This window comes from Salvelinus sp. IW2-2015, unplaced genomic scaffold (genome assembly GCF_002910315.2).
Source record: "Salvelinus sp. IW2-2015 unplaced genomic scaffold, ASM291031v2 Un_scaffold1081, whole genome shotgun sequence".
Classification (NCBI taxonomy): Eukaryota; Metazoa; Chordata; class Actinopteri; order Salmoniformes; family Salmonidae; genus Salvelinus; species Salvelinus sp. IW2-2015.
Genome location: NW_019942720.1, coordinates 307,762 through 321,204, shown reverse-complemented (window position 1 = coordinate 321,204; position 13,443 = coordinate 307,762). Strand labels below are relative to the sequence as shown.

General features: G+C 44.0%; 1 pseudogene; it reads left to right on the top strand.

Annotated features, from left to right (window-relative positions):
• Nucleotides 1–13,443, top strand: part of LOC112069691 (roundabout homolog 1-like) — a 123,222-nt pseudogene that overhangs the window by 30,752 nt on the left and 79,027 nt on the right.

The following is a 13,443-nucleotide window of genomic DNA, read 5'->3' as shown; positions in this document are numbered from 1 at the left end:
TTAAGCAGCACTTCTCCCATTCCAGTCCCTTTCCATGAGTTTTAGTAAAGCCACTCTTTGGGGCTTACCAGACCACACAGTCAATACTCTCACTGTCTCTCTACCAGACCACACAGTCAGGAATCTTTTTTTCTCCTATAAATATCAACATCATATAAATCTTAATCATGTTACAAATGWAACCAAATAGAAGGATTCCTTTCTGTTTTCCATAATAATCACATACAGCCTTGTGATGGTTACAGCATGCCAATGTACATACAGCCTGCTTATGGGCTTGTTGTGGAGTATCAGGGCAGGCCGAAGCAGCCAGTGAATGAGAGTTTACAGACACACACGCTAACACACACACAGTCCTMCCAGTGGGAGCTCCTATTAATCAGACTTAGCATGTATTTCTCTCCCAGCGCTAATATGAGCCCTATGAACAGCAGCAGGCCTACTCCAATCCCTACGAACCACTCTACACGGGTCCCTGGCACACAACAGACCCCCCAGTGGGCAAGGGGCTACACTGCTCTCTGGTCCCCTCCCCCCAACTCCCTCTGATCACAACACAGATAGATCCTGACACACACAAACACACACACACGCCCCAGCACTGCGTGGCATCCTATCCCCCACACAGTTGTGACCCAGACAGGCTTAGAGCTGACCTCTCCCCCCAGGTTCCAGGTCCACCACTGTGATCACAGCAGCATGGTAGAGGTAGGGTTACCTCATTAAAGGCTTAGACACATATGAATGGAGGTGCGTGCAGGGAGTGAGGGTGTGTGTGAGGGTCGGTATCTTTATGGGTGTGTGTGCTGAATGTGGTCTTGTGTAGGTGTGCGGGTGGGTGTGTGTATGCGAGTCTGTGTGTGCACGTTTTGTGTGCATGCGTGTGCGTGTGCTCGTGTGTGTGTGAGATACAGCGATTCCTCCTTGGTCGACACACAGATACCCTCTTCCTATGGAACCTTTTGAAGTAAGGATTATCTGCATTTTACAGCATGTGATAGGTGGGGAAGGATCATTACTCTGAGTGAAAGCGTTATGTTTCTGTGGGAGCCTTTGAGGCAGACAGATTAGATAAGGTGGCTGATTGTCTGGGGAAGATTTATGGCCAGAGAGTGACAGTTAACATTCACCTTGTGTTTTTATGGCATGGTGGTCCATATGCAAGGCTATACCCTTAGTGGTTGGAGAGGGGCTGTGTGATGTTGCTGACCCTCAGGAGACTCTAAAACCTCATTAGTCATTATTCAAGAGATAGAGGAGAGGAGAGGCGAGGAGAGGAGAGTAGAGGAGAAGGATAGGAGAAGGAGAGGTGAGGCGGGGAGAGCAGAAGGCGAAGAGAGGAGAATTGAGGGGAGGTGAGGAATGGGGAGGGGAGAAGGAGAGTATTTTTTTTTTTTGTGGTGGAGAGGAGAGGAGAGGAGAGGAGAGGAGAGGAGAGGCTCACCTTCATCTTCCTTCAACCTGGTTGGAGAATAAACACTTTTCATCATCTGTTTTGTTTCTCTTAAAATTATGTTTTTGTTTAGTTGTTCATGTTTCTTTTAATATCCTCTCCTGAGGAAACATGGGTAAACACAGATGCTTTGAACAACTTCATGATGTACTGTTGAAAAGTGTATGGATGTAATGATGTACGTCATGATGTACTGTTGAAAAGTGTATGGATGTAATGGATATACTACGTGTTTGTTGTTGCTATTCATTGATTGGTTGCATTATTTTGACATAATGTAATGAGTCACCAATGTGCTTCAGTTCCCACTGGACTGGCCCCACATGCCATGTCTCATATTCATTCAGTGACAATGCCATTATTATTTTGACCCATGAAACATCATATTGTTGCCTTCCTTATCTGTTGTCTTTTTGTCATGTTCATTTATTTCATGGTGTTGTTTCTGATTTATTTATTCATCTCTGGCCTTGTGTGTTGTTCTGTCGTCTTTCTGTTTCCTTCCAGTCCTTTCTGGTAAGTTGAAATGTCACCTATTCACCCTGACGCCCTGACAGAGACAGGAAGCTGTCACAGCACCACCCCCCTCCATCCTCCTCCCATCACCCTCCACCCACCAATCAGCACTCATGTTTCACTTGTCAATGGCAACAGTGAGAAAAGGACATTAATGGGTAAAAATCTGTAATCCAAGGTAAAACCAAATCATTTCATTCTATTATTTTTCTACACCTTGTTGTGTTGCTTTATGCATTACCAAATATCCCATTTTTACTGTGGACAAATTGTGTCTGAATGTGGAGTGACAGGCTGCAGATTGCTTTTATGGATGTATTACGTGGTCTGTATCAGCGTTAAGATGTCTSGGGCGTAGTAATATTCTCCAGGTGTTACGTACCTGCTGTCCTCAGAGACCAAGGTGTAATTCGCCCAGCCGCTGGCCCTCAGCATTCAGGCTGTGTCCCTCCACACAGGCCTATTAGCACAGCGAGGCCCGGTGTCACTGTGTGTGACGTTGGGAGGTRACACAACGCTTCACTCTGAAACAGTTTGTCATTAAGATGAATGGATGCTGCATCCTGGCTGGGCCTGGTCCAGGATGCTCCTACAGATGGCTCATTTATCCCCCATTTCCATGTAAATATTATTGTTCTGTGTCCTTGCCCTTGCTAATGCAGAGACCCGCATGGGGCCACACTGCTGTTTTCTCTATTCATTAAACTGTTCATATATACACAGCCTGCATTATGGATTGGACTCACTTTCAGTACCACACACGAGCAACCAGAAAAGTCCACTCTAAACAGAGACAACCTGAACCCTTAACCACGGCTCATTTGAATACAGAGCCCATAACTGTAACAATCTAATTCAAATGAGGTCTGGCTCATTCAAATGAGCCAGACCGGGATATTAACTGTAATGTCTGATATCTCTGTCTGATGTTATGTGATATGCGTGTCAGTATGTTAGCTAACTGTCCCCATGCCTGTCCTCTAGTGCCCCCTGTGTTTGTGGTGCGGCCCAGGAACCAGGTGGTGGCGGTGGGGAGGACCGTCACCTTCCAGTGTGAGGCAACAGGAAACCCTCAACCTGCTATCTTCTGGCAGAGAGAGGGCAGCCAGGTGAGAGGGGATCTACTGTACACCAGGAACCCARCATGAGCACATGTTGAGGAATGMTTATGGAACAAAAAAGAAAGACAAATAAGTAGTAAATCATAGTCTTTATTCTTTTATTATTTGATATTCCCATATGATCTTTACACATTTTATGAGTGCACCTATAAAACCAGCCATAAAATCAGTGAACTTCACTGACCTTCACACTGATGCTTCAATTGGACCGTTCCATTCCATCATCCTTCAGGTCTTCCATAGCCTACTGTCTATATCTGATCTGTTTCTCTATATCTGCCCTGTCTTCTCTCTCCTCTGTCTTTATCTGATCTGTTCTCATATCCGCGCCTGTCTTCTCTTCTTCTCTGTCTTCTTCTCTTCTCTTCTTATATCTGATCTGTTTCTCTATATCCCCTGTCCTCTCTCTTCTCTGTCTTCTCTCTTCTCTGTCTTTATCTGATCTGTTTCTCTATATCCTGCCCTGTCTTCTCTCTTCTCTGTCTTCTCTCTTCTCGTTCTATATCTGATCTGTTCTCTATATCCGCCCTGTCCTCTCTCTTCTCTGTCTTCTCTCTTCTCTGTCTTTATCTGATCTGTTTCTCTATAATCCCCCTGTCTTCTCTTTCGCTGTCTTCTCTCTTCTCTGTCTTATCTGATCTGTTTCTCTATATCCGCCCTGTCTTCTCTCTCTCTGTCTTCTCTCTTCTCTGTCTTTATCTGATCTGTTTCTCTATATCCCCTGTCTTCTCTCTTCTTGTCTTCTCTCTTCTCTGTCTTTATCTGATTGTTTCTCTATATCCGCCTGTCTTCTCTCTCCTCTGTCTTCTCTCTTCTCTGTCTTATCTGATCTGTTCTTCTATATCCGCCTGTCTTCTCTCTCTCTGTCTTCTCTCTTCTCTGTCTATCTGATCTGTTTCTCTATATCTGCCCTGTCCTCTCTCTTCTCTGTCCTCTCTCTTCTCTGTTTCTCTCTTCTCTGTCTTTACTGATCTGTTTCTCTATATCTCCTGTCCTCTCTCTTCTCTGTCTTCTCTCTCTCCTCTGTCTATATCTGATTCTTTCTCTTATCTGCCTGTCCTCTCTCTTCTCTGTCTTCTCTCTTCTCTGTCTATATCTGTCCTGTCTTCTTCTCGTCTCTGTCTTCTCTCTTCTCTGTCTATATTCTGCCCTGTCTTCTCTGTCTCTATCTTCTCTCTTCTCTTGTCTATTATCTGTCCTGTCTTCTCTGTTCTCTATCTATATATGTCCTGTCTTCTCTCTTCTCTGTCTATACTGTCTTGTCTTCTTGTTCTCTGTCTGTATATGTCCTGTCTTCACTATTCTCTGTTATTATACTGTCCGCGTCTCTCTTCCTCCTAATTGTCCTCTCTTCTCTCTTCTCTGTCTATACCGCCTGTCTTATCTCTTCTCTGTCTATACCCGTCCTGTCTTCTCTCTTCTTTGTCTATATCCATCTGTCTTCTCTCTTCTCTGTCTATTATCCATCCTTTCTCTCTTCTTCTGTCTTCTCTCCTCTTGTCTATATCCACCCTGTCTTATCTCTTCTCTGTCTATACCCGTCTGTCTTCTCTTTCTCTGTCATATCCGTCCTGTCTTCTCTCTTCTTTGTCTTATATCCGTCCTGTCTTCTCTCTTTCTGTCTATAATCCGTCCTCTCTTCTCTCTTCTCTGTCTTCTCTATGTCTCTGTCTATATCTGTCCTGTCTTCTCTCTTCTCTGTCTAATATCTGTCTGTCTTCTCTCTTCTCTGTCTATATCGTTCCTGTCTTCTCTCTTTTTCTGTCTATATCTGTCCTTCTTCTCCCCTTTCTGTCTATACATCCTGTCTTCTTCTTCTTTCTCTGTCTATACTTCTTGTACTTCTGTTCTCTGTCTGTATATGTCCTGTTCACTATTCTCTGGCTATATCTTCTGTTCTTCTCTCTTCTCTGTCTTATCATCCGGTCTCTCTTTTCTCTTATATCTGTCCGTCTTCTCCTCTCTCTGCTCTATCCTCCTGTCGTATCTCTTTCTCTGTCTATACCCGCTCTCTGTCTTATCTCTTCTCTGTCTATTACCCTTCTATGTCTTATCTCTTCTTGTCTATACCTCTCATGTCTTCTTCTTCTTTCGTCTTATCCTTCCTGTTTCTCTCTTCTCTGTCTTCCTTTCTCGTCTATATCTGTCCTGTCTTCTCTCTTTTCTGTCTATATTGTCCTGTTTCTCTCTTCTCTGTCTATATCTTTCCTGTCTTCTCTCTTCTGTCATATCCGTCCTGTCTTCTCTCTTCTCTGATTCTATATCCGTCCTGTCTTCTCTCTTCTATGTCTTCTCTCTTCTCTGTCTATTTCTGTCCCATTCTATCTCTTCCTGTCTAATACCCGTCCTGTCTTATCTATTCTCTGTTCTATACCCGTCCTGTCTTATCTCTTCTCTGTCTTCTCTCTTCTCTGTCTATTTCTGTCCTGTCCTATCTCTTCTCTGCTATACCCGTCCGTCTTAACTCTTCTCTGTCTCTCTCTTCTGTCTATATCTGTCCTTCTTCTCTCTTCTCTGTCATTTCGTCCTGTCTTTCTTTTCTCGTTCTATATCCGTCCTCTTCCTTTTCCTGTCTCTCTCTTCTCTGTCTTATATTCTTCTTTCTTCTGCTACGTCGTTATCTCTTCTCTGTCTAATTCTGTCCTGTCTCTCTTCTCGTCTTACTCGTCTTCTCTCTTTCTTCTATACGTCCTGTCTTCTCTCTTCTCTGTCTATTCTGTCCTGTCTTTTCTCTTCTCTGTCTATTTCTAGTCCGTTTATCTCTTTGTCTATACCCTTCCTGTCTTCTCTCTCTCTGTCTATACCCGTCCTGTCTTCTCTCTCTCTGTCTATATCTGTCCTTTCTTCTCTCCTCTCCCTCCTCTAGAACCTGCTCTTTCTCCTACAGCCCCCCAGCCGTCTAGCCGCGTCTCCGTCTCCCAGACGGACCATGACTATCACCAGAGCAGAGCGCTCAAGCGTGGGCTACTACAGTTGCCAGGCCCTCAACATCGCTGGCTCTGTCATCACCAAGGCCCTGCTGGAGGTCACTGACGGTGAGTCCGCCAATCATTGACTCCCAGAATTAGATCTTGGAGTCATCTTGGTGGTATGTCACACCTTGGCACATAGACATGTAGAGATTTGAAAATAACACATAATAATATACATGAGCTGTATTTTAAGTGTCTAAAGTACATATTGAGGTCTGTGGATTTTGGTCAGACTGTGCTCCAAGTCTGGCCTGGTCTCTGTCTCCTGTCAGAGTTGGAGACTCTGTGTGTGTCTCATCTTCTCCAGGAGCCTGGCTTGCCTCTTGGCTCTGGGCTGTTAGCTCCTGGCAGTGTGTCATCATGCTGGCTGGTTGTCTCCTCTAGGAGTCTCCTCTCATTAACAGACTAGCCTGCTGGTGGAGGATCTGTCTTTGTGTGTGAGGCCTGGTTCAGACCTCTAAACACTCTCATCAATGCAGCCACCTGGTAGTATAGTCACCATGGCTTTCGTCCAGCGTTCCCGTAGCGACTCACTCAGTCTCTCCGGTCACTATTATTGTTGTTACCTTTTCATCCTACATTCAATCCCTCTCTAACCAGACACCTCTCACCTAGATTCAACCCTCTCTAACCAGACACCTCTCACCTAGATTCAACCCTCTCTAACCAGACACCTCTCACCTAGATTCAACTCTCTCTAACCAGACACCTCTCACCTAGATTCAACCCTCTCTAACCAGACACCTCTCACCTAGATTCAACCCTCTCTAACCAGACACTCTCACCTAGATTCCACCCTCTTAACCAGACACCTCTCACCTAGATTCCACCCTCTCTAACCAGACACCTCTCACCTAGATTCCACCCTCTCTAACCAGACACCTCTCACCTAGATTCAACCCTCTCTAACCAGAGACACCTCTCAACGCTAGATTCAACCCTCTCTAACCAACACCTCTCACCTAGATCCACCCTCTTAACAGACACCTCTCACCTAGATTCACCCTCTCTAACCAGACACCTCTCATCCATAGATTCACCCTCTCTAACCAGAACCTCTCACCTAGATTCAACCCTCTCTAACCAGACACCTCTCACCTAAGATTCCACCCCTTTAACCAGACACCTCTCACCTAGATTCACCCTCTCTAACCAGACACCTCTCACCTAGATTCACCTCTTAACAGACACCTCTCACCTAGATTCAACCCTCTCTAACCAGACACCTCTCACTAGATTCAACCTCTCTAACCAGACACCTCTCACCTAGATTTCAACCCTCTCTAACCAGACACCTTCACCTAGATTCAACCCCCTCTATAACAGACACCTCTCACCTAGATTCAACCCTCTCTAACCAGACACTCTCACCTAGATTCAACCCTCTCTAACCAGACACCTCTCACTAGCATTCAAACCTCTCTAACCAGACACCTCTCACCTAGATTCAACCTTCTCTAACCAGACACCTCTCACCTAGATTCAACCCTCTCTAACCAGACACTCTCACCTGAATTCAACCCTCTCTACAACACCTCTCACCTAGATTCAACCCTCTCTAACCAGACCCTTCACCTAGATTCAACCCTCTCTATCACCAGACACCTCTCACCTAGATTCAACCCTCTCTAACCAGACACCTCTCACCTAGATTCAACCCTCTCTAACCAGACACCTCTCACCTAGATTCAAACCTCTCTAACCAGACACCTCTCACCTAGATTCAACCTCTCTAACCAGACACCTCTCACCTAGATTCAACCTCTAACCAGCACCTCTCACCTAGATTCAACCTCTCTTAACCAGACACCTCTCACCTAGATTCACACCTCTCTAACCAGACACCTCTCACCTAGATTCAACCCTCTCACCAACACCTCTCACCAGTTCCAACCCTCTCTACCAGACACCTCTCAACCTAGATTCACCCTCTCTAACCAGACTTATTTTCTCTCTCTCTCTCTCTCTCTCTCTCTCTCTCTCTCTCTTCTCTCTCTCTCTCTCTCTCTCTCTCTCCCTCTCTCTTTGGCGTCATGCCTGGTAGACGGTAGAAGGAGGAGATAATAACAGTTATTAAAGGGAGCAGGCCTCCTCTTCTCCGTAGGCAAATCTGGTAATTACAGGTCACAGGACAATGTTTTAGTAATACAGCAGCACCAGAGCAAAGAGCCAGTCTCCCATGTATGAAACTACACTGTGTGTGTGTGTGTGTAATGTACAGACGTATGTCCTACATTATGTGTATATAAAAGGGATACACATACTGTATGTTTACTATGGATTTACAACGAAACAACCTTTGCTTCTGACTAAATCAGCTGCGCTGGCAGAATGTGTTAACTCTCACGAGTCACCAACCCTATCCGTAGCACACCCCCCCCCCCCCACTGAGTAGCATAGCTAGCATAGCGTCACAAGTAACTTGTAGCATCTAAATTCATTAAATCACAAGTCCAAACACCAGATGAAAATACAGTCTTGTAATAAAGCCACCGTTCAATTTTTAAAATGTTTTACAGGAAGCACAAATAGTAATACTATTACTAACCACGTTAGCAAAGACACGATTTTTTTACTCCCAACAGTTTTCCTGCGTCAGTAGCACCTAATTCGATAAATAAAAATTATATAGCCACTAACCAAGAAACAACTTCATAAGATGACAGTCTGATAACATTATTTAGTATAGCATAGTTTTTTGGGAAAATGTCATTTTTCAGGTAAAATCACAGTTCTACATTGCAGCTGCAATCTGAAATAGTGCTGACCAGCCAGACAATACAGAGACCAACGTCATATAACGAATACTCATCTTAAACATTTCAGAAAAATACACAGCGTACAGATATGAAAGCCCAACATCTGTGAATCCAAACAATATTCGATTTATTAAAGTTTTATAACAAAACAAAATTAGCGCTCTAAATTAGCATAGCTATACCAGCGATTCGGCTAGCGCCCACGGCAGTCACATGCACAACAGAATATATAACATCGTAATTGGGTCTTACTAGCTGATCTTTCATCAAATGTTGATCAAGATGTCCTTGTCAAGATGAGTCGTTGGTTCCGTTCAGAATTGTCCTTTCCACTCAATTTAGACAGGTACTGGTCGAGTGGCACGATCCTCAAACGAAATAAAAATCAGACAACGAAACACCACAAAACTCCCGGAAAAAATTCAAATAATCTGATTGAAACTATATTGAAAAAAACAATTACATAATTGGTCAGTATCAAACAAACTCGAACGAGAAGTTTTCACCATAATGCGCCAAACAGAAGACATCGCACTACAAGTCGCACACTTGAGACAACCGAAGTTTCGTCACGCCAAAGAATTAGCTCTCATTCACGTCAGTTCCCAGATAAACAAGATATTTTCCTCTGACGTCCTCTGACACCCAGAGGAAGCGCAATGAGGGTGTGTTCGTCATAGGGCACACCATATATAGCAAGCCGTTGAAGCTGCATATCACATTCTTGCTTCTTCTTGGTCATGGAAATCTGTCAAATGATTCTGTATCACTCAGACGATAAAATTAAAACGTTTAAAACTAAGAGATTGTTCTTCCAATGGTATTATTTATAGCAATAGTAAGAGCAATAATTGAATAAGAGGCAGTTAATCTTAAGAGCAAATTATGCTAATGGAAAATAGCACCCCCTGTATTCCAAGAATTTAACGCCTTCATGATAGCCAGCTTCAGGAGCAATCCACAGTAGCAGGGACATGACGGACACCGTTCTCCAGTCACAGAATGGACATGAAATGGAGACAAAGCATGTTTTATTAAATCTGTGTGTGTCGACTGGTGAACGCCCACTGAGAGGGGGATAACGAGGGGAAGAGGGGACAGAGGAGAAGGGAGGGAAAATTATTCATGGTAATAACATTGTCTGTGGTGCTAGGTATTTAGAAGCGTTTTCTCCCATGTTCTGTGTTTTATAGACTGGAGGTGTGGTTTCATGAGGRGGGTGTGGTTTAAGGAGGTGGAGAGGGGATGGGGGGGTTTGGTTGGCTGTTAATGTCTCCACTGGAGTCTGCATCTGCAGAAAGAGGACTTGTATGTTAGCCTGTTTTATTTGAATTACACCACATGTGTTTGGCTAAGGTCAACTCCCACTGCTCAATGATTAGAACATTGCTTCCAGTTGTGAAAATTGAATTTCATTCCATTTTTAATTTCTCTCTGTCTCTCTCTCTCTCCGTCTACCACACAGCTACCTTGTGTTTGCGACTTTCTCACCTTCCGCTGCAATTTATGTGTTTCTCTACAATCCCACTGTATAATTGTCTCTCCATTTATTTTATTATTCTCTTCAATTCCACTCAATATTGTTCTCTCATCGTCCACTCAAATGATATATATATTCTCTCCCTCTCACCCACACAGTTTCTAAGTCTCGCTCTCTCTCTCTCTCTAGTTGTGTCTGATCGCCCACCTCCAGTTGTCCGCCAGGGTCCAACCAATCAGACAGTGTCTGTGGACGGGACGGTGGTCCTGAGTTGCCTAACAACGGGTAACCCCACCCCCACCCTCCTGTGGAGGAAGGACGGTGTGTTGGTGTCCACTCATGACTCCCGGGTCAAACAGCTGGACACGGGCGCACTGCAGATCCGCTACGCCAAGGTAACACACAACACACTCAAACATGTACACACACACATACACACACATACACACATTCACATACACGCTCGCACGCACACACAAAGAAACTCTCATCTACACTGAATACACTGTATAAACACATGGAATGATAGACCCTCTCTCCAAACTTTTCAAAGCATAAAGATAAAACAATGTATTGATGTATCTCTCTGGTTCAGAATATTAGTGCTGAGAAAATACATCAAACTGCAGGCGGACTGTGTATGAAGCCTTTATACTACAGGAGTGTCTGATCTACAGAGCAACATATAGGTCTACTGTAGTGTACCAGCTCACATGGAAWATCTTACTGAGGCAGTTGGCTGTCGAACCATATGCCACATTATCCTAATATACTGTATGGAAATAAGAACATCATTGAATGGAATTCTGTTCTCATTGTAGAACAGTTGGCTGTTTGAAAACTTCCGAATTGACCTCCTTCATATGTTTACATTTCCAATCAAGCTCTTCCATTAGCCGAGACATTAATAACGCATTCCCCCAATCACTTTCAAAGCTGTCCTGAATAACATCTATACGGCGGAGCGGCTGGCTGGCTGGCTGGCTGGCTGGCTGGCTGGCTGACTGGCTGGCTGACTGGCTGGCTGACTGGCTGGCAGAATAACTCCTGCTGCTCGATCAGTAAATAAAGCATGTGATCAGTTCCCTCCTAGCGCCCATTCATGCCTCTCCTCTCCTCAGTGAGCCGTCAATCAGCTGTCAGGGGTTTGAAGTGAATTCACACACACTATTGTCCTGTCACTCAACAGAGTGTGATGGGGAGCTGTGTGAAGCAGAACACTGAGGGAGAGACCAGGGGGGTGCCGATGCATTCTCCAGATGGAGGCATCAAGGGGTCAGAGTTCGCGTTAGACTGTTGCTGTGTGTATGCGTGTGTGTTGTGACTGCAGGCAGGTTGTGTRTGGTGACAGGGCTGTGGTGAATGGGCAACACTGTGAGAACAGTGTGATGTGTTTTCAACCAAAACATTACCTAAGGCAATTTACATGAATGAACATTTAGTTTATGTTTGGAGGTAATGCACCGTGTCTTTATTAATGCATTTTTAAGAAGCTGGATGATTTGTCTTACCTGTCAGGTTGAGCTTAGATGGACCCTACCTGGACCCTGTCTGGACCTTGTCCTGTCCCTGCATGGACCTTGTCCCTGTCTGAACTCTGTCCAGTCTGAACCTTCTGCTGTTCATACTGGACATTTATTTATCGTTTGTGTTTGTGTGTGGTGTTTGTGTGTGTGGTTGTGTGTGTTGTGTGTGTGTGTGTGTGTGTGTGTGTGTGTGTGTGTGTGTGTGTGTGTGTGTGTGGTGTGTTTGTGTGGTGTGTGTGTGGTGTGTGTGTGTGTGTGTGTGTGTGCAGATATCCCCCCCACCAGTCAGGGGTGGACCACCGTCAGATCCAGAGGGAGTTAGGAGAGGTGGTCATCCACCTTCACAACCCCACATCCTCTCCTCCTCCTCTGTCAGAGTGCAGTGGACGGTGAGCGGTTTTCTCTGCTTCAAAACACGACTTTGGGATTACATTCCAATGAGTGACTCTTATAAAGTAATGTATGTACACTACCGTTCAGAAGTTTGGGGTCACTTAGAAATGTCCTTGTTTTTGAAAGAAAGCAATTTTTTTGTCCTTTAAAATAACATAAAATTGTCGAAATACAGTGTGACTTGTTAATGTTGTAAATGACTATTGTAGCTGGAAATGGCAGATTTTTTTATGGAATATCTACATAGGCGTACAGAGGCCCATTATCAGCAACCATCACTCCTGTGTCCAATGGCACGTTGTGTTAGCTAATCCAAATAATAATAATAAAATATAATATATTTAAAAGGCTAATTGATCATTAGAAAACCCTTTTGCAATTATGTTAGCACAGCTGAAAACTGTAGTCCTGATTAAAGAAGCAATAAAACTGGCCTTCTAGGCAGAGTTCTTCTGTCCAGTGTCTGTGTTTTTTGCCCATCTTAATCTTTTATTTTTATTGGCAGTCTGAGATATGGCTTTTTCTTTGCACTCTGCATAAAAAGCCAGCATCCCGGAGTCACCTCTTACTGTTGACGTTGAGACTGGTGTTTTGCAGGTACTATTTAATGAAGTGCCAGTTGAGGACTTGTGAGGCATCTGTTTCTCAAACTAGAAACTCTAATGACCTTGTCCTCTTGCTCAGTTGTGCACCGGGGCCTCCACTTCTCTTTCTTTCTGGTTAGAGCCAGTTCGCCCTGTTCTGTGAAGGGAGTAGTACACAGCGTTGTACGAGATCTTCAGTTTCTTGGCAATTTCTCGCGTGGAATAGCCTTCTTTCTCAGAACAAGAATAGACTGACAAGTTTCAGAAGAAAGACTATTGAAAGGCTATTTCTTCTGGGCTATTTTGAGCCTGTAACCGAACCACAAATGCTGATTTTCCAGATACTCAGCTAGTCTAAAAAGGCCAGTTTTATTGCTTCTTTAATCAGAACAGTTTTCAGCTGTTCTAACATAATTGCAAAAGGGTTTTCTAATGATCATTAGCTTTTAAAATATATAAACTTGGATTAGCTAAACACGTGTCATTGGAACACAGGATGATGGTTGCTGATAATGGGCCTCTGTAAGCCTATATAGATATTCCCATAAAAAATCTGCCGTTTCCAGTTTACAATAGTCATTTACAACATTAACAATGTCTACACTGTATTTCTGATCTATTTTATTTTTTAATGGACAG